Source organism: Excalfactoria chinensis, chromosome 4 (assembly GCF_039878825.1).
Source record: "Excalfactoria chinensis isolate bCotChi1 chromosome 4, bCotChi1.hap2, whole genome shotgun sequence".
Lineage (NCBI taxonomy): Eukaryota > Metazoa > Chordata > Aves > Galliformes > Phasianidae > Excalfactoria > Excalfactoria chinensis.
Window position 1 is genome coordinate 32,973,781 of NC_092828.1, and position 20,748 is coordinate 32,994,528.

Genomic DNA, 20,748 nt, shown 5'->3' on the forward strand with positions numbered 1-20,748 from the left:
TTCAGAGGGAAAGGAAATTGTTTACATGCTACCTGGAAGGAAACAACTTCTTGCTTCAGCTTAGGCAGGCAGGTGGAAGGCTATGGTCATCAGCTTCCAGTTTATCTTGGTTTACCCATATTCAAGTCAGCTGGGTAGAGCTAGCAGTCACACAATCCTTAATTTCTACCAGAAAATCGTAGTTATTTTGTGTTGTCTACACTGGTATAACAGCAATCATCAGTCTGGAAGCCTGAAATACAGCACAAGGTACTTGAGATTTTTTTGCAGAGCACTTGTGAGGAGCCACCCTCCTGGAAAAGAACTTTGAGACAAATGATGGTCATTTATAGCCAGGGAGCTATAAGTAAAGATCATCCAAGAACACTAGGTTTTATAACAATGTATTCTTAACTTGTTGAGAACCCTGAAAGTTTTGCTAATGATTTCAAGAGATTTAGGATTTTTTTTTTTTTTTTTTTTTTTTTTTCCCAGAATGTTTCAAATAGAAGATAATTCACCCCATATTATGTAACCATCTTACTGCTTTGTATTTTCAGATGTAATTTATGAACATTTGTTCAATTTGTGTGATGGAGTTATGTGGTGGAGAGAGGGATTTATTTATGGTGGAAAATAATATTAGGCATCTATGCCTTCAGGATTAAAATGTTCTTTCGATAAGCCGCATGTTCTGTAACCTTTCCTGTTCAAATCGCTGTGTTGGCTGCACAAGGAGAGCTTTGGTATTCAAAACTATTTATAAATTTTAATAATGTTCTAAAGATAATAATTAAAATAATTAGCAGGGATGAAAAGAACCTGAAAATCACAAATGGAATTTGAGGGAGAAATCTGTGAAGCCAAAGGGGTAAAATGAAGGCAGGTTTTTTTTCTTTCATCACCATGAAATACAAATGTTCACTTGCCATAAATTCATTTTCAAGAATGAGTATGCTTGCTTCAGTCTTGCAGAGAAGCTAGCATGCTTCTAACCCATCTCAACATAAATTCAGAATATTCTTCACTTTTGCTTTTGAAAGTATTTTCCAGTAGTTGATATCCTTCCACCCAGTAGCCCTTTAGGTTTATACATGTTGCTGTAATGACCAGCTCAGTAATAGCTATATGAAATGGTCTCTGGTTCACTTTGTAATAGCATATGTGCAACAAGCAATGGCACCGTCCCTGTGATGGAAGGATTCTTGTTCTGGTGCTATATGGTCTCATACTTTATACAGTGAGATAATTAAGTGATATACATTTTCATTTCCTTTTTTGTTTTCTTAGATTATTTAAATCATGTTGTACTTCTTAAGTTATGTAAACTGCTGCATCTTTGAATTCCTGGAGACAATTCATGGAGCAACTTTAACATGCCCCAAAATGTGGGAGCGGAGAGCCCTTATTTTCAGTGAGAACTAGAATCAGGCAATCAGCAAAAATCTTCACCTGTATATAAGTCCTATGTGGATAATCAAAGGAGCCATGGAACCACTGAAGTGACCACCTGAGGAATAGTGCATCTGAATAATTTCAACAACAGAATCAAGTAATTGTGCATGAACTATTGTCCCAGTAGCATAATGTTAAATATGTAAGTCAGCATGTTATTAGAATTTCTAACATAGAGTGAAAACTTCACTTTGCAGGCTTTTAGGATAAGTTACAAAGCATCCATCTTCATAAAAGTGAAATAGGGTCCCTATGCTCCAATTGCATAGTCCTGCAAAATTAGAGCCAGGGCCATTTTCTTTTTAGTGTCAAGAAGAGTGTTGTGGTATTCTCTTTACTATACTTTCAAGCCAAGTCTAAAAAGAAACCCTGCAAATATTTAAGTCAACATCCAGTGACCAGCTAATATGCTTTTGATTCTAATGAGATTTGAGCTTTTGCTTCTTTGTTTATTTTTTCTATTCTTCCAAAGGGGAAAGATTCTCTGATTTTAAGTGCACTTTTAGAAACAGTAGGTTTTATGTTAGGAAAACAACCCAACAAAAAATCCACCAAAACAAAAAAAGCACATATTGAAACCTCCCACATAGACAGAAAATGCTGATGACCTCACTGCTTCCAGAAGGACTGAGAATACTTGACTGTTGTTCAAAGAGACTGTGGGATCTAAAGAAGAGGTTTTCCTTCTTTAATTTTGTCAGTCACGGTCCTTTAGTGAAAGAGAGAGCTGGAGCAGCGACTTAGAGAGGTCTGTCTAACCAGGGATAAACGGATTCTACCGAGATCCAAAGACAAAGATCATGTGGACTTCAGTGGGTGTTGGAGCAGGTTTATAGGCAGTGGGTAAGAATAGCCAAATATTCATTTAATGAGACAGCTGCTTCCCATGTACGTGGTGTTGATCTCTTCCCGTGAATGAGTCATCTTTGCAGCAATGGAAGAAAAAAAAGAAGAGAATTTCATTTGTCACTTTGAATGCAGTAAGACTTTTCAGAAGTCTCGCATGGGATCTCACATCACATCATGTTTGTTTCCTGGGAAGCCGCTTGAAGTACTTAATTATACAAAATCAGTTTCTGTTTTAGAGTATTATTGCATAGTATGTATATTTATCAGGATTTTTTCATTTTGGCTATTTATTTTTGCATGCCATGTAAAATACTTCTGGATTTTTTCCTTAACTTTTTTGCTCATTCTTAGTGCTCAGTAAGTAATTCAGGTGGGAAATGTAGTTTAACTGGTAAGGCCTTGGGTGAAGACCTGGGCCTTGGGGCTTTGCCAGTGACCTCAGGCTGAGGTCAGAACCTGGCGAGACTTTGCCTTCCAGTGTACAAAATGAAGCATTGTACCCATTCTGCTTTGCAGTTAATAATAATGCCAAACTGTTATGATTAAGTTATAATATTTATGATTTTTTTTATTATTAACTTTCATTTTGCTTAGAGAAATAGCTGCTTTACCAGAAATGTGGCAAACAGGCACTTTTAAAAAATTCATATGAATATTTGGATTTATCTTACACTTTATTAGTGTTGAAGTAAATGATTATACTACTGATTTATTCTCATATATCAAAAAGAGAAGTTTTGCTTTTGTTCTGAGGGATTATCTGGCTGGAGATCCTGAAGATACCCATCTTTGAGAAAAGTGCAGTGCAAAATTCTACAAAACAAGGAGTAGCTTCCAGTGGGCTGTGAATGTTGGTGCTTCTTCTCTGTTGATTTTTCATTTCATTTTCCTTTGCATGTAATTGAAATTCTACGTCTCACCGTCCTGTTTGGTATTATAAAGATGCTGGCAGGGAGAAAAACTGGAAATGTGATGTTAAAAGAGTGCATTGGTGAGGGAATGGTTTGTGGAGGCCTGTGACCTATTTTCCATCTTGTAATTGCCTCTGGGCCAAATGTTGATGCTCAGCCATGAAGCCCAGATAAACCAGCTGTGAGAGTGACAAAAGGAGGTGGTGGGAAGTGACAGGAATATGAAAAGGCTCTGCAGTTATGGGGAGCTGGGTGTTATGAGAACATGTAGCGTGATTGCCTGATCCCAGTATTGGTCCTTCAGCCACTTGCACACTGTGACTGTGGGACTTTGTGAGGGCCAGGGAACACAGCCTGGTCATCACTAGGCATTTCCTGATCCTTGGAGAAGCTCTTGGATAGCTCAGGGACATCATTTATTTAATAGTGATGGAATAAATATTACATTTGTAATGAAACACAGAATTAAAATGTTATTAGCCCTTTCCTTGCCATATTTTTCACATTGAAAGAAAAGTACAGGCTTTGTGAAGGATTATTTTATAGTTTTTATTTTATTTCATTTCTTACTGGCAGTAAATTTTATTTTACATTACTGGATGTTTGCCTGTTGTTTATTTTACTTGACATTAATCGAATTTCCTAGCATCCAGTATTTGTTCTGTCTTCTTTGATGAAACTACAAACCATCCATGACTTCTCAAGGAGTGCTCTATGAGGGTAGCACAGATTTTTTTCTACTTTTCTTTTTAAATCTCTTTTAAGATCTGTAACCTCAGTTTGACCAAATATAATACCAGTGAATCTGGAGTTCAGAAATGCTGATTTATAAATCCAGTTCACTTTTGAAGGCAGTTCATTCAAAGTAATATACTTGCTTTGTGTGTGTCCAGGAACAGAATCTTACAAGAAACAAATACCTAAATTTGGTCTTCAAGGGATGTACTGTCCCAGTTCACTAAGCTTCATTTGGTATCTCTCAAGCATACTTAAAAATATTATTATATTCAGATACTATGCATTGGCTTCAACTGAGGGAATGGTTTCCTCTCAAATTCATGCAATCCAGTTCCAATTAAATCTACTTAAAGCATTTATATAGAGGCTTAATGCTAAATTCGGTATAGAAATAGTTTAATAGTTGTATTTTTTCTTCTCCAGCAGGACTGTGTCAGTCGTGATATTTATTCCTTTCTGACTGCTACCTCTGCTATGCTGTTACAGTCATTGCTGAGGTTTTGTATGCAGTCTCTCTTTTCATATTGCCACTGAATTTCTGTGAGACTTTACACAGGTGACTCACGATGTTTTGGCTAGGTAGTTACCTGCATTTACTAGAAAGCAGAAGTCAGAGATCTGAATAATAATCATTTACAAATATGTTTATTTGTTGTTACTTATTTGATGAAAAAGTTAAAAGCTTGTAATGGAATAAGTATTATATGGGAAAAGGAAGGAAGAAATAAAAATAATTCATACTGTATTGTTTCACTGACAGTATTTGCGTTCCAAGAAGTCTTCCCATGCTGTGAATGCAGCCCAAGTGTTCATCTTCCTTCAAAATCCCAAATAAAATAAAATGGATCCCCTTGAAATGGCAACAGAGACTAGGTAGGAAGTGTTGTCTCTACATGGGCCCATGCATATTCAGCCCCTTGAATTTCCTGGGTCCTTTGGGCAGTAAACACTTGGGCAGTGTTGAGAGTGTGCAGATGGCGTTGATAGGGGAAAGGAGCTGGGGTGCAGTAGAAGGCATCTGTGATTACACAAGCTGGTTGTAATGTAAGCTGGTTACTCAAGCTATTCCCAAAACAGCAGTATTGATTTTTGAGAGAATCTGGTTGTAGTGTGGATCCTTTCAGGAGGAAGAAGCAGTGCTTCACAGCTTCCATGCAGTTTAGATGAGTATTTCCTGTTAGATATTACAAGCTCTAGAGAAATTAGACAAAATGGGTAATTCACGTTTTTAATGCACCTTATAAACCTATACATCAAGAACAATTACTTTTTGTGGCAAGATGGTCCCTGGAGAGGAACAGCTTCATAAGTACATTATACTGGGTAGATCATGAAATCTGTTTTGCAGTTAACCATCTGCTTTATGTTGTCCTTTTATCGAGGTTGCTACTGCAGTTAAACGGCAAGGGCCCATGCTGCCTTCAGGAAGTCTCCTGCTGAGATGGCTGCCCTCTGCCTGGCGGCCTCAGGTGGCCTGCCAGGCATCTAAAAGCCTGCCCAGCATCACTGCCTTCCTGCCATGGCATAGGAGCCCAGAGGTGTTGGTGGTGTCTAAATGCCTGTTGAATCTTTATCGAGTCAAATGCTGTTTTGGCATCTGATCTGTTGTTGTTCTGTAGAGATCCCATCTAATAGGTGCTGCTGCTGAACTGCAGAGAACCTGGTGAAACTTCAACACATATTTATAATGATATCTTTGATATCTTTTAGTTTTTTTGTTTTTTTGTTTTTTTAAATGCTTTATCCTACATTCATGCTCAGTTGAATTTGTCAGTGCCCTAAAGTAATCCAAAGCAAACGTTTGTTGTCTATTCTCATGTGTTTATTTCTTCTTCTTAAAGCCTTGGATATTTTGCCTCATGTTTATTAGCACTGTTAATACTGTGCGCCTGAATGGCAACTGAAGAAAGTTTTATAGCATTCTTAGGAATGCTCTGGAAATAAACTCTGTGGTTCTGTCATCGTGCTTTCTTCGGCTCTTTGTAATTTATAGACACATTACAGTTTTTAATAGTCCTGAGAGACCACTGTACACAAAAATCTGCCTTCTTATTTTGTCAGTTGTCCATGGTCTGTCTCTTTTGCAGTTTTTAATGTATACATAATTCAGAATCACCACAGAATTTCTTTGATGTGAACTTTGTTACAGATGCTACACTTGTCAGTGTGTTTTGGGGGCTTGTATTTATGAAGGTTTTGTTTTTTTCTGAGTGGTGCGTCTAACTATCTGAGAAACTACGTGAAGATGTGTTCTTTATTATAAGATCTCTTACTTTACAGTTAGAACCATGCATGTTTGAAATAATGAGTTTTTTCAGTTGCATGGAGTACTTTTCTGTTTTGTCCCTTTTTAAAACAATTTGTGTGACTGTAAGGTGCAAATTGTTGTTTGCATAGAGAAACCAAGGTTTTTTTGGTGTGCTCTTAAAATGCTTTTCATCACTTGTGTGCCCCTGGTGGCGCACGGTGTTAGAACCGCCGCTTGCAACACCAGAGGGCCCGGGTTCAAATCCCCCTTGTGGCGCAAGGGGTAAAACTGCTGCTCTGCTACACTAGAGGGCTCGAATCCCGGGAGTTGGACTCGATGATCTCTAAGGTCCCTTCCAACTCGCATGATACTATGATACTTTTGGAAGATTGTCATCTTCTATTTATCATCCAGTGTAAATCATTCCAGCATAAGGAAACAAAGGTGTTAGATAGGAATGATATAGAACCAAGCTTTCAAATATTGTTTGTTTACAAGGAATGGGTATAGCTTATAACTTTTCATGACACGTTCTTTCTGTAAGGACTAGAAAAATAAGCCTTATAGAGCTTTCTTCTGTATGGAAGCCTTGTTGAGTTGTTAGAGCCAGAGGCTTGGAGCAGGTAATGCTAGATTTTGTTTTGATGCTTCAGTTAGCTAGCGGTGTGGTAAGTTGAGGAGGTGTGCCAATGACTGTATCACAGAATAGGAATATTCACATTTTTATGAGTGTACTTCAACTAAACTTAAATCTATTGTACTCAGTAAGGTTATTTTCAACATTGATGCAGATAAAGCGAATGTTCAATATTTGTGTATGCATATATTGTTATTTATTGGTTTTTATTTGTGAATTTTGTGGGAAATTAGGCTTAGTTTACTTCCAGTAGCTCTACATACTCTTCTGAGTTTTAGTTTAACCATAAAGAGCTATTTACTGGAAGAAATAATTTAGCATTTGAGATAAAACCATTTTCTAATGCTGATTAGTAGAAGGACTTGTTATAGCACATGTATGTAATGGCCCCTAAAATAATACGTGGGCATGGGATGCAAAAGAAAAAAAGAAAACCAAATAAATGCATAAGAACATACGTTATTATTATATACCAGCAACCCCTAATTACTATGGGAGAGTAACAGCTTGAATAAAGAGTACAATACGAGCCCAAAATACACAATTCTTTGTTGATTCCCTAAAAATAGCCTTTAAAAATAAATAAAAAAAAAAAAAACAAGAAAGAAATATACAAGGCTCATTTTCCACAAAAGATCCGATGGGATCTAATAACTTTCAGTTACCAGCTATGACATTTTGGATGTGTTGGGCTCTGTGTTGGCCTCATCATCCTGCCTGGAAGGTAGGTCTAGGGATGATAATTAGTTACACAGCATTTTACTTCTTGGAGCTTTCCTGAAGAAACATTCAAACCTTGTGAGAATGTAACTTTTTAAGGGGAGTGGAGAGCCTTCCATTTTAGAGTAGTACTGTTAGTTTCAGTGTAAGACAACGGTAAATATGAGAAAACTTATCAGCAACTACTCCTCTTTACGTTCCAGATACAATATTCTGTAATATTTAATGCACATTCACTCTTTTTCTACCATGCATATTAGATTAGTTTATTAACAAAATGTTAAATCTCAGAGCAACGCAATTACTCCATTTCATATTGCTGTTTTGCTCCATCTTACTATAGTTGATCAACCTCTCACTTCCCATTAGTAGCACTGCAGATACTACTGCTTCATTAATGATCTATAGAAGGAAAACTGATGTTTAGACAGGAAAACATCCAGACTTCACTGAATGCTGGACATTTACCTCAATAAAGTCCATTTGAATGAATGTTGCTGAATGAAAAGGAAAAATGATATTTTTTACAGTGTATTTGAAAGTTGTATAAAATTTGGAGGAAATCAAGAAAAACAAGAGCTGCAGAAGTACTTAGGGAACTAATGCAGTATAACATTGCTCCGATTCGAGTAACCGTATGGTGTTTTCAGAGGGAAGGAGGTGGAGAAGGACAGTGTATAGGACTATTTCTCTTCATTCTGTATTTTGGTAACATGGACGTAAGAGGCTGAGATGAGATTTTCAGAGCCAGCAGTGATCTCCCACTGATGCATTCAGCAGAGAAGATAGGGTGATTATCTTTAGAGAAGAGGATTGAGGCCTTATTTGGATATTACAAATTCTGAATGGGATAGCTTGACAAAATCCTACAAGATGGCTTAAAGCAGAATTAGTATCCTGGCTGCGTTAAGGAACAAAATTTAGTGCTAATCAAGGGCCAGATATTTGGTTTGGATTTAGACTAAACTGCCTGAAACAAATAGGTACCTATTATAGCTTACTGCCACAAAGGGATGTAAATCACAGAGTTCTCAAAAGAGGTTTTCCTTTTGTTGGAGGGGGGTGGGGGGGGGAGGAAAAAAAAAAAAAGCAGTTTTCAACACAAGAAGTGGTGATATACTTTTGTTATCTTGGCCTGGGTGGCTCTGAACTGTATTCATAACTACCCTATTCAGTGTTTGATGTTAGCACGCATTTCATTTCCAGTGAATACTAGTCTTTGGAAAATGGAAGAGGGAAGCTATGCTGTGAAGAAACTATTTAGGCTAGTTTTTATGAGAAAAATTTGCATGGAATATGTAAGTGGCTGTGCCTGGACTGTTGCATAGAAACAATACATGTGAGAGGATAAGCATTGAATAGACTTTAAAAAGTGATGATATAAGCATTGTAAAAATAGCTTATATTATTGTATAGGTTATATACTTCTTTGAAACTTTCCTATGAATGAAATTATCTTTTTCCTATGCTGTTACACCTGTGGCCTTTTCAGGATGCATGGCTACCGGGTCTGAAGGACAGAGTCTGTTTCCACGTTCTCACAGGGATGCAAAAACATACGGTGCTGTTTAGAGTTAGGGTTCTCATTGTTACCAGCTGCAGAGGGCTGTTAAGCTTACTGTGTTGAAATATTCATCTTATAGAGCATAGCAAAATGATTTGTCATCTCCAGAATGGCTCAGAAAAAGTTTTTGCAGTGGTTGTACTCCCGTTATTTAAACTGGAAAGGATTTGCTTCAAGGACTTAGAAGTAGGAAACCACCTCTTCAGAAAGTCTACCTGGTTTTCAGCAATTATTTATTATGACATCTGTGACTAAGAGACAGTAAATACCAGAAGAAAGAACAGGCTGAATCTTTGGGAGAACAATTGCATCAGGGTTGTTATTGTAAAGCATAAAGCGACATAAATGATATAAAGGCATAAATAATTCAAGTTTATAACCTGCATGGGCTCAATGTCTGACTGAAAATAATTTTCAGAAGCAAGTATTGTACTCAGCCTTCCTACTGAAGAATCCCAAAGACTGAAAGGCTTTGCACTTAGGAAATATTTCAAAGTTCATGAGATCTAGAAATACATAGGGCATGGTACAGTCTGTTCTTTCTTTCTCTCTTTGTTTTTTGTTTTGTTTTAAATCACTGTGTTTAAACACAACAGTATAACAGGGAAGTATACCTTGGGAAAAGATTATACATTAATAAATTTGGAGAACTTGTACAGCATATGAGTTGTGATTTGCCTCGATGCTTAGAGCTATCTCTTTTTCTCCACATTACCATCTTGTCATTTATTTTGTTGCACTAAATGTTCTTACAGTTCTGACTGATTAGTTACTTTAGTTTCTCTACTACATCAGAAAACCTCTGCTGGGAAACTAAGCTTTGATAGTAATAGCAAAAGGAATAAAGAATTATTATTTTCAGAGGAACAGAACATTTTGCCTTTGTACTTGGCTAAGTCCAACCATTATTGGCCCTGTTTATACTTGCAAAGCATAAGCTTTGCCCTTCTTGGGCTGGTGAGTGGCACCCATAACATTAAGTCTCCATCTTGAGATTAGATATTAGAGCCTTGCTTTCACTGCTTCCCACTCCTTGGTCTTGGAGTTCTTCACTGAGATTTTGCAAATGGCAGCAAATCAGTGGGTTTGTATTGTGGTATTTTCTTGATGACCAGTAGCAGGAAATCCAAGTGTGCTGGGATGGCTCTCTTTATCTCAAGGGTCTTTGGAAAGATGAAAACAAACTGATATCAGAAGAAATACTGAAATTAAGAGAGTAAGTTCTTGTTGGTGAAGACAGCATATAATTGCTGAATGGTTTTTCAAAAGTCTTGGCTATGTTATGTAGCATAAAATAGATACAGTTTGATAAAAGCGCAGTATTACATGTGAAAAAAAAAACATCTATTTCAGTCATTACATCATTAATATGCATCATTTTGATGGTAAGATTTCTCTCTTTTTTTTTTTTTTTCCAGTTAGTGTTTTATATGATGGCAAGACTCCATATAGTTATCTTGTATGGGTTTTTTTTCCCCCAGCTTTTAATTTAGAGGGCTTTCCAAGTGTTTTACATCTGTATTTCATGCTTTGAGTAGGTTCAGTACTATTAAGTATGATAAAGTTCAGACAAACGTGACAGTGGAATACGTGCTGTTGTTTGCTGACCAAAGGAGGTGGTAGTTGTTTTTTCAGAAGCTGTGTGATGCTAACATTTAAACTGAACCAGGTGCATATCTGAGATAATTATCTATCAAATATCAAATGCTATTCAGAACAGGCATTGTATGATGTGATGTGCTAGATCTCCTTTCTGTCAAAAAATAAATAACGTGGGAGTGTTCTGGTTAGGTTTAAAAATGGGTATCTTTACTGAACTATATGTAATTTTATCCTCCGCTGTATGTCTTTCCAATGTGTTGGTTAGGAAAGCTGTGTGACAGAATGTAACAAATAATGAGTTCTGCAAATTTACTTAATGACTGTTTACATGAAACTGGAAAGTACATTTTGCTGCACTAAGTGGAAAAGATCTTGCAGGATGAAACACTCAGAAGTCTGCTGAGGTTTTTGTCTGTTGTTTTGTGTACTGGCTTTGTGTATCTGAAAAGATGATGATCATAGCTGCTGCAGGCTCAGAGCATGTCTAAGTGATGAAACCAGAATGTTTCCCAAAGCCTATGGCATTAATTGAAATGGAGAAGGCAGCTGATATTCCTCTCCATATGTTTCTATATGCTTTTTGCAGCTGCCTATTAAACTAGTAGCCCTCTTTACCAAGGATTTTTAACTATTCACAGAATCACATATTCAATCTGCATTATTTTGTTTCTTTAGTTCAATCATAATGTGTTATTTGAGTTGCACAAAAAGACAGATGTTGTACAGAGAAAGTTCCCCTCAGGTTCTCCCTTAAAAATAGCTAGTGAAAGTGTTGCAGTGAGCCCTTGCATCGCGTAAGAGTGATGCCAAGAGAAGAGAGAGCCTTATGGCTGTCTGGTAGCTCCAGGCATAGTGGCAATTGTTATCTTTTGAGCTCTATATGCCAATGTGGAATTGTGTTCATGTCATCCTGATTTATGCAGTTGTGTTCAATTCTGTATTCTTTGCATCATCCCAATGATTTTCAGTCTTTAAGACTGTACATTTTCAGGTGACAAACAAGGAAAGGCAAATGAACCACTCTCACTTTCAAAAACTACTGTGGAAAACCTACAAATCCAACATGAAGCAAAGTGTGATTTTTTTTTTTTATTTTATTTTATTTTTTTTCCACAGAAGTGTGAGAATTGTATATATATTTAAAACACAAGTGCATGGCAAAGACAGGTGTAAAAAGGCTGTTTTCTGGACTGTGGAGTTCTCATGTGTCTCCTATAGTACCAACATTTTGGGGGAGCAAGAGAGATCAAGTCTGTGTCAGCCGCTTGCTGTCCTGGCATGAATCCTGAAGTACAGCATATGAGATGCTGTGCTTGCTTCTTACCAGGCACATTCAGGTGTAGAGAAGGGTTGGCAGTTAACTACTGGAGCCACTGTTGCCAAAAGGTTTGTTGTGCTGCTGAGGAGTACGGGATACAATCTAGTATGGCAAAATAAGTGCATTTCATGAATTACCTGTAGGAGATTCTTAAACATTCTGCTGCTCAGCGAAGAGGCATAATACCACGGCTTCAGAGTGATTCTGGCAGTGTAACAGAGCAGACTTAGGCTTCCTGTACAAAGGAGAGAACCAGGGCCAGTGTGAGTCTTGTGCTTGAGAAGCATGCCTTTGTGTTTTGGTTGGTTTGCTGCCACTGCATTATACAGTAAATTTTAATCCCAAATAACAGCAAAAAAAGAGCATGGGAACTTGCAAAGATCTTGCAGTGTATTCCTCCTCGAAGTCGAGTCCTACATCATGAGAAATATTCTTTGTTTGCCTGAGTTTGGCAAAACAAGAAAATGCTTACTTTCTGGGTGATTGGCCCTAATAAATTTGAACTATTTTGACAAACAACAGTAATATAAAATACTGTGGTAGAAAATGTATGCTCTTCTCTCCATCAGATAAATACCTGGACAGGTTGTTGCTTTCTGCAAACATTATTTCAAAGGAAGGCTGTGTTCTCTTCATTTCACATGAAATTGACTGCTCTATCCAAAAGCTTTTAGTTCCAGTTCATATTGGATCCTTCACTATATGTTCAAGTCAAACCATTGGTGACATTCCCTCTTGCATCCTTTTATTTTTATATCTGCACATAGGAATTATGCTCATGTGTATACAATACTGTTGTAGGGTAGGCTTAAAGAAGAGTTGAGGAAAATCAAGAGGAACAAGTGTAAAGTAATTGTAGGTCAGCTATCCTCACATGAAAACTTCTCAGACATCATTTCTGTCACTGCTTTCAGCGCTGTGGGAACTGCAATGCAGTTGTGGTGGTTGGGGCTGCTGTCATTCTCATTATGGTAAATTCACATGTGGACCTGCCCTTAGCTAAGAAGTAAATGTGGGCATATCATATTTGGTTATTATAATTTCAATGTGAGCTGAAGCCTTCATTTGTCCATTAGCCATTTCAGATTTGAAGTTCAGGGTGTTTGACTATAAGATTTAACATTCTGTCACTTTTATTTGGCAATTGCTGGAAAAAAAAAATGTTATTTTTGTAGTGTAGTGTGGGTTTGTTTTTTTTTTTCCTGGTAGGCTTCATTCAGATCTTTGTAAATATAAAATCACATACCCAAAAGTGACAGTGAATTTAGCTACTTTGTGCATGTGTCTCTCCAGCATGTACTCAAGCTCATAACACGTTGTAGTACCCAAGGTTTTTCAAAGTCAAAGGAAATAAATGATCTCATCCTGGTGCATTCATCAGGAAAGGAAATATTATAGAGACATATAAAATCTACCTTATGGTAGTTAACACAAAAGAGAACCCTTTACAGAATAATAATCCTTAAAAGGGGGCTGGGGAGTGCTCTCTGTGATTATAACTGGCACTGCTGCAAAGGGTCACTGGATAGAAGTCAGTGTGATGGCTTGGATGCCTGCCCACTGTGTGTTACAGTACTTCATATACTTTGAAACTCCAAAGAGAAAAATGTTGTCTAGGTGGCACAGTTCAGTGAGGATCATTCTGTTTCTGAGGAATTTAGGGCTTGATTTATTCAATACATCCAGTTCCACTCAAGGGTTCAATGTGCAATTGCAATATATTACCTGCAGGCAGTCTGTCTATGTTACTTTTGTTACCTCTAGGAGTTTCTGAAGCAGTTAAAAAATGCTAATTATATCTCAGGTAACTTTGTATGTTTTTAGAATTCTGCTGTGTACCTCTTCTGGGATAATTTCAGAACATAATCCTTCAGGTAATATTTATTCTTTTGGGTGCCATCATGATAGCTAGCTCAAACCAAGAGGGAACGTCCTTGTTCTCTCTCTCCTTTTCTCTCTCTTTTAAAAGTTGCTATTCTAGCTTAGAACAAGCCCTAAACTGAAACTATAAATAATTAGAACAAGATGAGATGTGACCAGGGAAAGAGCAAAAGTGATCTAGCATCAGAGACTGTTATTTTTGAGTACATTTGAGCTTATCTGAAAATAAAGCTAGGGATTGGGTAGACTCATGGCAAGCGTAGTACAGCTAATATCTACATGAACGTGAAATACCATATGAATCACTGGAGTAAATGGTCATGAAGTCCATACTCAGATGTCTTGTCTTGCTTTGTAAATACCAAATGGATGCAACCCAAAGTAATAATCTTTTTGAGTTAAAAACTTGAAAGGCATTAGCAACATTCTGAAATTTAGTGCTTTATATAAACACAGTGAGGCTGAGAGCGGTAGGAAAAAATCAAAACATTCAAAGGCATGCAACTGGGTAATTCAATAACTCTCACATGTAGAGGCATTTCACACAGTGGGACTTTAACTTTATGTGCAGGCTGGCTGTATGCTGGGAGGCAGTTCCCCCACCCCAGCCCAACTCCATTTACATGCATAGCTGGCCTGGTAGGTGTAAAAATAGACAGGCAGTGCCTGAATTGGAAATGGTCACCGACTGCTGCCTGCAGTTGCTGGGGTTTCGGGTTCTCTGTGGCACAGGACGGCAGGCAGAAGGGGTTGGGGTGCAGAGCACAGGCATACCCACTGCAGTCCCACTTGGAGGGGTTACCGGGAGAACTGCAATGGGCAATGCACCCATTTGCCACACGTGTCACTCAGACAAGGGCATGAGGACGCCAGGGAACTTACAGGACTTGGATAGAATCCCTGACTATTATGGATGCAACTGCGAAGAAAGTAAAGAACCTGAAGCCCGCGTAAGTCTTGGCTGAAGTAAACAGGAGTTGAAGGGGAAAATTAAGGTCAGGGTTGTGCATGCTAGGTTTGAAAAAGGATTTGTTTGCTCAGCCTGGATCTTGCTCGATATCTTGCAGTATTCAGTCTGCAAGACATATTTATGTTCAAGCTTTGTTTTGTTGTGGTGACTTACTGTAATTAATAAGCAGCTGTTGCTAAGCTGTGCAGTAGCTGAGGAGTACTGTCAGCTACCCAAAGGTTTAGGAATGCGGAGACAACGCCACTAGTGAAGCAAGTCCTGCAAATGAATGGATGTAATCAGCTATCCTGACTGCCATAAATGATCCTACACTGTTTGTTCTCTCAGAACAGAAGTCAGGATCTGTTTTTCTTATTTATTTTAAAACTGTTTTCTCCAGTACATGATGTTATTTTCTGTGCTTGCAGCGGAGGATTACTTTATGTAGAGTAGTGCTGTGGTGAACAGAAGGCAGGCATGTAAAGGAGGGTACACTGATGACTCTTTGCAAGGCTGAGAGTTAGGCATTAAGTGATAACAACAGTGATGTATCATCATCATAGTATCATAGTATTGTGCGAGTTGGAAGGGACCTTAGAGATCATCGAGTCCAACTCCCGGGATTCGAGCCCTCTGTGTAGCAGAGCGGCACTTCTACCCCCTGCTCCACAGGGAGGGATTTGAACCCGGGCCCCCTGGTGTTGCAAACGGGAATTCTACTGCTGCGCCACCGGAGGCACACGAAGAAGATTCTATTGTCAGAAGAAAATCTCTGAGATAGGTATTTAATAACATTGATGCAAATTAAGTGCCCTTGTTTTCTGTTCTTTTCCCCTCTACTTGACAAATTCATTAAAAAAATATAATGGTTATTTTCATGAAAATCAACAGTAAAAGGGCACATCAAAAATTCTGGCAGAACAAGATCAGAAAACCATCCAAGCTGATGTATTCAAATTTTATCTTGTCCCATATTGTTCTACAGTAAAATTGTTCTCAGCTTTACGATTTTGCACTTGCATGGCTTACTGCAGAGCATTATAGAAACTATGATGAGCAGTAGAGCACAGAAGGGGAGACTGGAGGTGCTCTTGGCAGCAGCTCACAAGAAGTTCTGACTGTCCCAGAAGAACGTATGCTTGATACTGTCTCAGTTTTCTGGTAGACAAAAAAAAAAATTGCTGAAATTTTATTGACCAGTTCTGCTTTTTTCCCTGACAACACAGTTGGATCAATTCTTCAGAAACAGACCTCGCTTCAACTTAAATGATAAAATCAAGCTATTTCTTTGAGCTTTCAGGCAGTTTTTTTCTACTTAACAATCAGTTTTTGTTTAATTAACAAATAAACTCCCGCATTTGTGATGGGAAACAGCAGTCAGGAGGAAGGGCAATGAAAGCACAGAACTTCCTGGCATGGCCGGAGATGGAGGGAGGATGTCTATTTTATTTTGCTTTGGATAGACAGTATAATATTTCCCTTATGCTGAGGCTGTTAGGCAATGTATGGAGGTTCCCCGTGGTAAGAAAAACACAAATAAGCAAACTCTGCAGCAGTTCCCTCTGCTTGAATTTACAGTCCCCAGGCTGCTCTTCTGCTTAAGGTCAGGTCTGTGAGGAGGCAGGAGAAAACCAAGTCCAGCAGCATGTTATTTTAACCTCTGTTATTTTTTTTTTGGATTCTTCCTTAGTTCAGCCTTTAGAGCTTTTCGTAGCAGGCAGAGATCAGGTATTTTGATAATGGGTTTGATAGGTATTTCATCATAAGATCCTGGCTTTGGCTCTGTGAGAGTCTGGTAGAGTTGCTTTGGATTACCTGTGGTGGTTCAGATGCTGCAGTTCTTTGAAGGTTACAAAGGAATATAGCCTTATTTCCCTAGGAAGAGTGCAGTTCATTATTAAATTTATTTTTATGATTCTTCATAGAAAAAATTAAAAAAATATGTATCTGTAGATTAGAAATGTCAGTCATGTTTTGTCCCAAAGGGAGAAGTTGTGCTTTGTTTTTCCTCAAACAGGAATATAACATCCAGCACAATACTTTGTTAGCTCAGGGCTTGCTGTGCCTCTGTAAGACAGCAAGCACAGCTACAGTCATAAGGGTGCCTGAGAAGGGATGCTACATGGAGCTAAGTGTGGTGACTCCGTGGATCTTCTACCAGATATGCAGTGTAGAATAATTCGGCTGATACTTGGTGAATTCATGTGGCAGTATTGCTGTTCATAATCTAATCTTTATAAACCAAAATCAAATACAGTCTGTTGCTTCAGACCCATCTTGTTGAAGAAATCAGGAGTGTGTTTGTACGACTCTCCTGAGCTGTCTACATAAAGCAAAATAGCACTCTGAAGAGGGGAGATAGGTGTTGGTGCTGTGTTCACCTTTGAAGTAAAAGCAGTATTTCAGAACAAACAAAAATCCAGACTATTTTCACAATCATACATCGTAGATTTAATTTTATTTCTTGATATGCTGCTATCAGGAGAGTAGCAGGCAGAGCCATGGTGATGTGGGCTTTGGTATCATGGCACAGGGCAGCAGGGCACTCGGTGCAGGGAGCTGGTTGCAATGTGGTGACACTGAGAAGTGATGAACAGTGCTGGTAGGCTGTTTCAAATATCTGGGAACTGTCTGGGACTGTAGGGTGTGGGGATTATGGTTCAGACTGCTCTGCTACACCCATTACTACAGCATGTGGAACTGGAGCCAGAAAGTTGGGCCAGAAATAGGAATTGCAAGTTTCCAAAATGGGAGTTTTACAGGTGGTGGAAAATACAGCCATAGAGCCATTAATTCAGGTGAAGTTAGATAAAATTTGTTCTTTTCTCTGATGCCCAGAGCAGAATTATTTGAAATTTAGCCCCAGGTTTACAGGGGTTCTGTTTCATAGGTATTGTTATGCAGGGAATGAAGGGGTAGTGCTGACTGATCAGCGTTATAACCAATGCACACACAGCAAGTGTCACAGTTAAGGAGGAGAAGGGTTTTGTCTGCTTTGGATGTGCTTCAGGTGTAACTCCCTGTCAGCTGAGAATAAGTTAATGTCAAGAGACGAAAGGAAATTATCCATGGGCTATTTGCATGAATCATAAAAAAAATCCTAATAAAACTTTATGAAACATTTTTCTTCTTCTCCCACAATACATAGAATTAAAAATAATTCAATTACTGCTTCAGAATCTGCTTTACCTTGCATTATAGGAAGGTGTTTAAGATGAGTCTTGCTGTCAGAACTGGCTTTGAATTAGAAACTGCTGCCTTTCAGTAACATCCATTTTGTTTGCATCTATTTTAGTCCATCTCAGAGGAACATGAAATCATTTTTTTCTGTTTATAGTGCCAGTAAATTTGAATCAATTGGCAATCGGTTAATGGGGTTTAGGTAAGCAAAGCTGTCTGATCTGCCTGATTCATTTGCACTGATGGTGTCAGCATGCTTCTCTTAATAGAAAATATTCCTTCAGTGACAAGATGAGATAGAAAAGGATGAAAAATAAATGACAAAATTCTTCATCAACAGTCTGTCTTAAACTTCATTCATAGGCTAGATTTCACTCATGTGTCTTTGGAATGGCATGCTAATTCTTTCTAAAGGTGTTCTCACATTATTACCATTACTTCTCAATATAGAGACATCGTTAGTAGTGGAAACTTGACACAGAAATCATGTAGATGCCTGCCAACTCCAGAAGGGGTTCCAAATGTCTCAAAATCTCAATAAGTGGTGTCCAGATGATCCAAAATTCTACCGCTTCCTTTAATATGATTTCATTCCTTTAGCGGGAGTCTTGTTTCTGTATCAGAATTGAAGAGTCTTCAGTGAATGGGAGTGTCACACAGGAGAAAGGAGACTGATCTCGTGATACAGTTGAACATTCTGCGAATCCTTTCTTCTTTTCTTTTTGAATCCAGTCCATGTTTCTATTTTACATTCATCCTGATCACTATAAATTTGACTTGCATGCTTTGTTTCCAAGCTGGGACTTAACCCAGAATGCTTTGTTTTGTTTTTGAAGGATGTGAATAGCCCGGTGGTGTATCAGGTATTACATATGCCTGAAGCTCAGCTAGTACTGGCGTGTTGTTCCAGATTAGGCCTCCATTATTGATGTTGCTTTATAATTTAACATCAGTATGGATTAAAATAACATTTTTTTCGAATACAGAATCAAGAAGGAAACTGCAGCTGAGCAAAAGGCTTTTACAGGGTTCTTTTTCATAGACAGCTATGCAGTTTTGCCTCTGTTCTCACAAATCCTTCATTGACATAGTAAAAGTCAGCTGGCAGTATGTCCAGTATGTCAAATTAATGAACACTGTGGGAGGACTCCTACAGCTGTCTGTGGCAGCTAAGTATCATAAAGGTTTTATAGAGGACATTTGCTTCTTGGCTCAAAGAAGAGCTGATTTCACGTTAGTTTTCTCTTATTCTTTTGCTGATAATCTTGGCCCAAACTCAAGAAAACAGTTAAGTATATATCCATCCTTTGGCAATGAACAAGATTAATTTGAGATGTTTCATCCAAAGATGGGGTAAAAATTCAGCAAGTGCTGTTTTACAGAACATAGTCCTTTGTTCTTTCCATGGTTAAAAATAAGCTCAAACTGATTAAATATTTGTATGTTCCACTGGAAAGAAAAGAATGACTGGAAAATGTATGTTCTGCAAATACTGGAATTTCAAAAAGGAGTTTTCAAAAAAGTTCAAGCTGTTGCAGAATAACAGCCAGCACAAATAATTGGGATTTTTTTTTCCCATCAATATGGGAATAATGGCATTGCAATACAGTTGTAGTTTTATAACGAGTATATATTGTGTAGTCGGCTCTGAAAAGGCTGTAAATTGAGTGTTGTGCTCAGTTCAGGGCCCGTCATTGCAAGAAAGGCATTGAGACCCTGGAATGTGTCCAGAGAAGGACTCACTCAGCAGAGCTGGTGAGGAGGTCTGCAGTGCAGATTTTATGAGGAGCAGCTGAGGGAACTGGGATTGTTCAGTCGGCAGAAGAGGAGGCTCAGGGAAGACCTTTATTGCTCCTTACAACTCCCTTAAAGGAGATTGTGATGATGTGGGAGTCGGCCTCTTCTCTCATGTAACTACTAATAGGATGAGCGGGAAAGCATTTACCAGTGCCAGATTACTGAGTTTGTGCCGTTTGGAATGCAGGATTTAGCAAACAATTTAAAGTCTCTTCCCTCTTGCAGGCATAGCTACATCTTAGCTTAGTTTTATAGTTCACAAAATCACCATTATTCAATTGCTCTTCTTTGAAGATCAGCAGTGCTTTCAGTGCAATATTAAAAAAAGGATCAGGGTGTATAGGATAAATTATGAGCAACTGATGATGTTTACAGAAAGCATTTCCCAAGAAAAACCATTCCTTTTCAAGTCCTATCTTTTACATTTGGATTTTAGTGTGGAAAAGTAACCATACTGGCAAAAGAAACATATGTGACAAATGAGTTGAGTAATGGTAACACCTCATCTGTGCTGCCTTGTAGAGTTGCACCCAATTAAATGATGGTTTGTTTGAGCAGATGGTTGCTGAAATCAGAGAATAACCAAGCCAATTGGGATAAAATCTAGTGGTTGCCTCAAGGGTATGAGCAGAAATTGATAGTGATAATAAAAAAATAGATGAAATGTGTTTATATTGCTGCTATTTTTCCTCCCTACATCTTTCAAGTACCGAATCATATCAAGCCATGAAATTCTGAGTTTACGTTATGCAAATTTCATTCTCCGTTGAGCTGAATTCTCAATCCCAGACGTTACCTGAATATATTAATATATGTTAAGTCACCAGTCAATTAAGTGCTGTTTAAGGAACACTTTACCAATTATAGAAGCAACTGTTGAACAAAACCTTCCTTACCATTCTGGAGTTTCTAAGTAGCAT

At 38.1% G+C, this 20,748-nt stretch overlaps 2 protein-coding genes across 41 annotated transcripts in view; both read left to right on the forward strand.

The window, feature by feature from the left end:
* The window catches only part of LARP7 (La ribonucleoprotein 7, transcriptional regulator), a 221,947-nt gene extending 201,532 nt beyond the window's left edge, over nt 1-20,415 (forward strand). The window contains exon 14 of the transcript XR_011903410.1: nt 20,406-20,415. The gene's annotated coding sequence lies outside the window, so the exon portion shown is untranslated. The remainder of the gene's footprint in view (nt 1-20,405) is intronic.
* Nucleotides 1-20,748, forward strand: part of ANK2 (ankyrin 2) — a 328,177-nt gene that overhangs the window by 164,348 nt on the left and 143,081 nt on the right. The window lies entirely within an intron of this gene.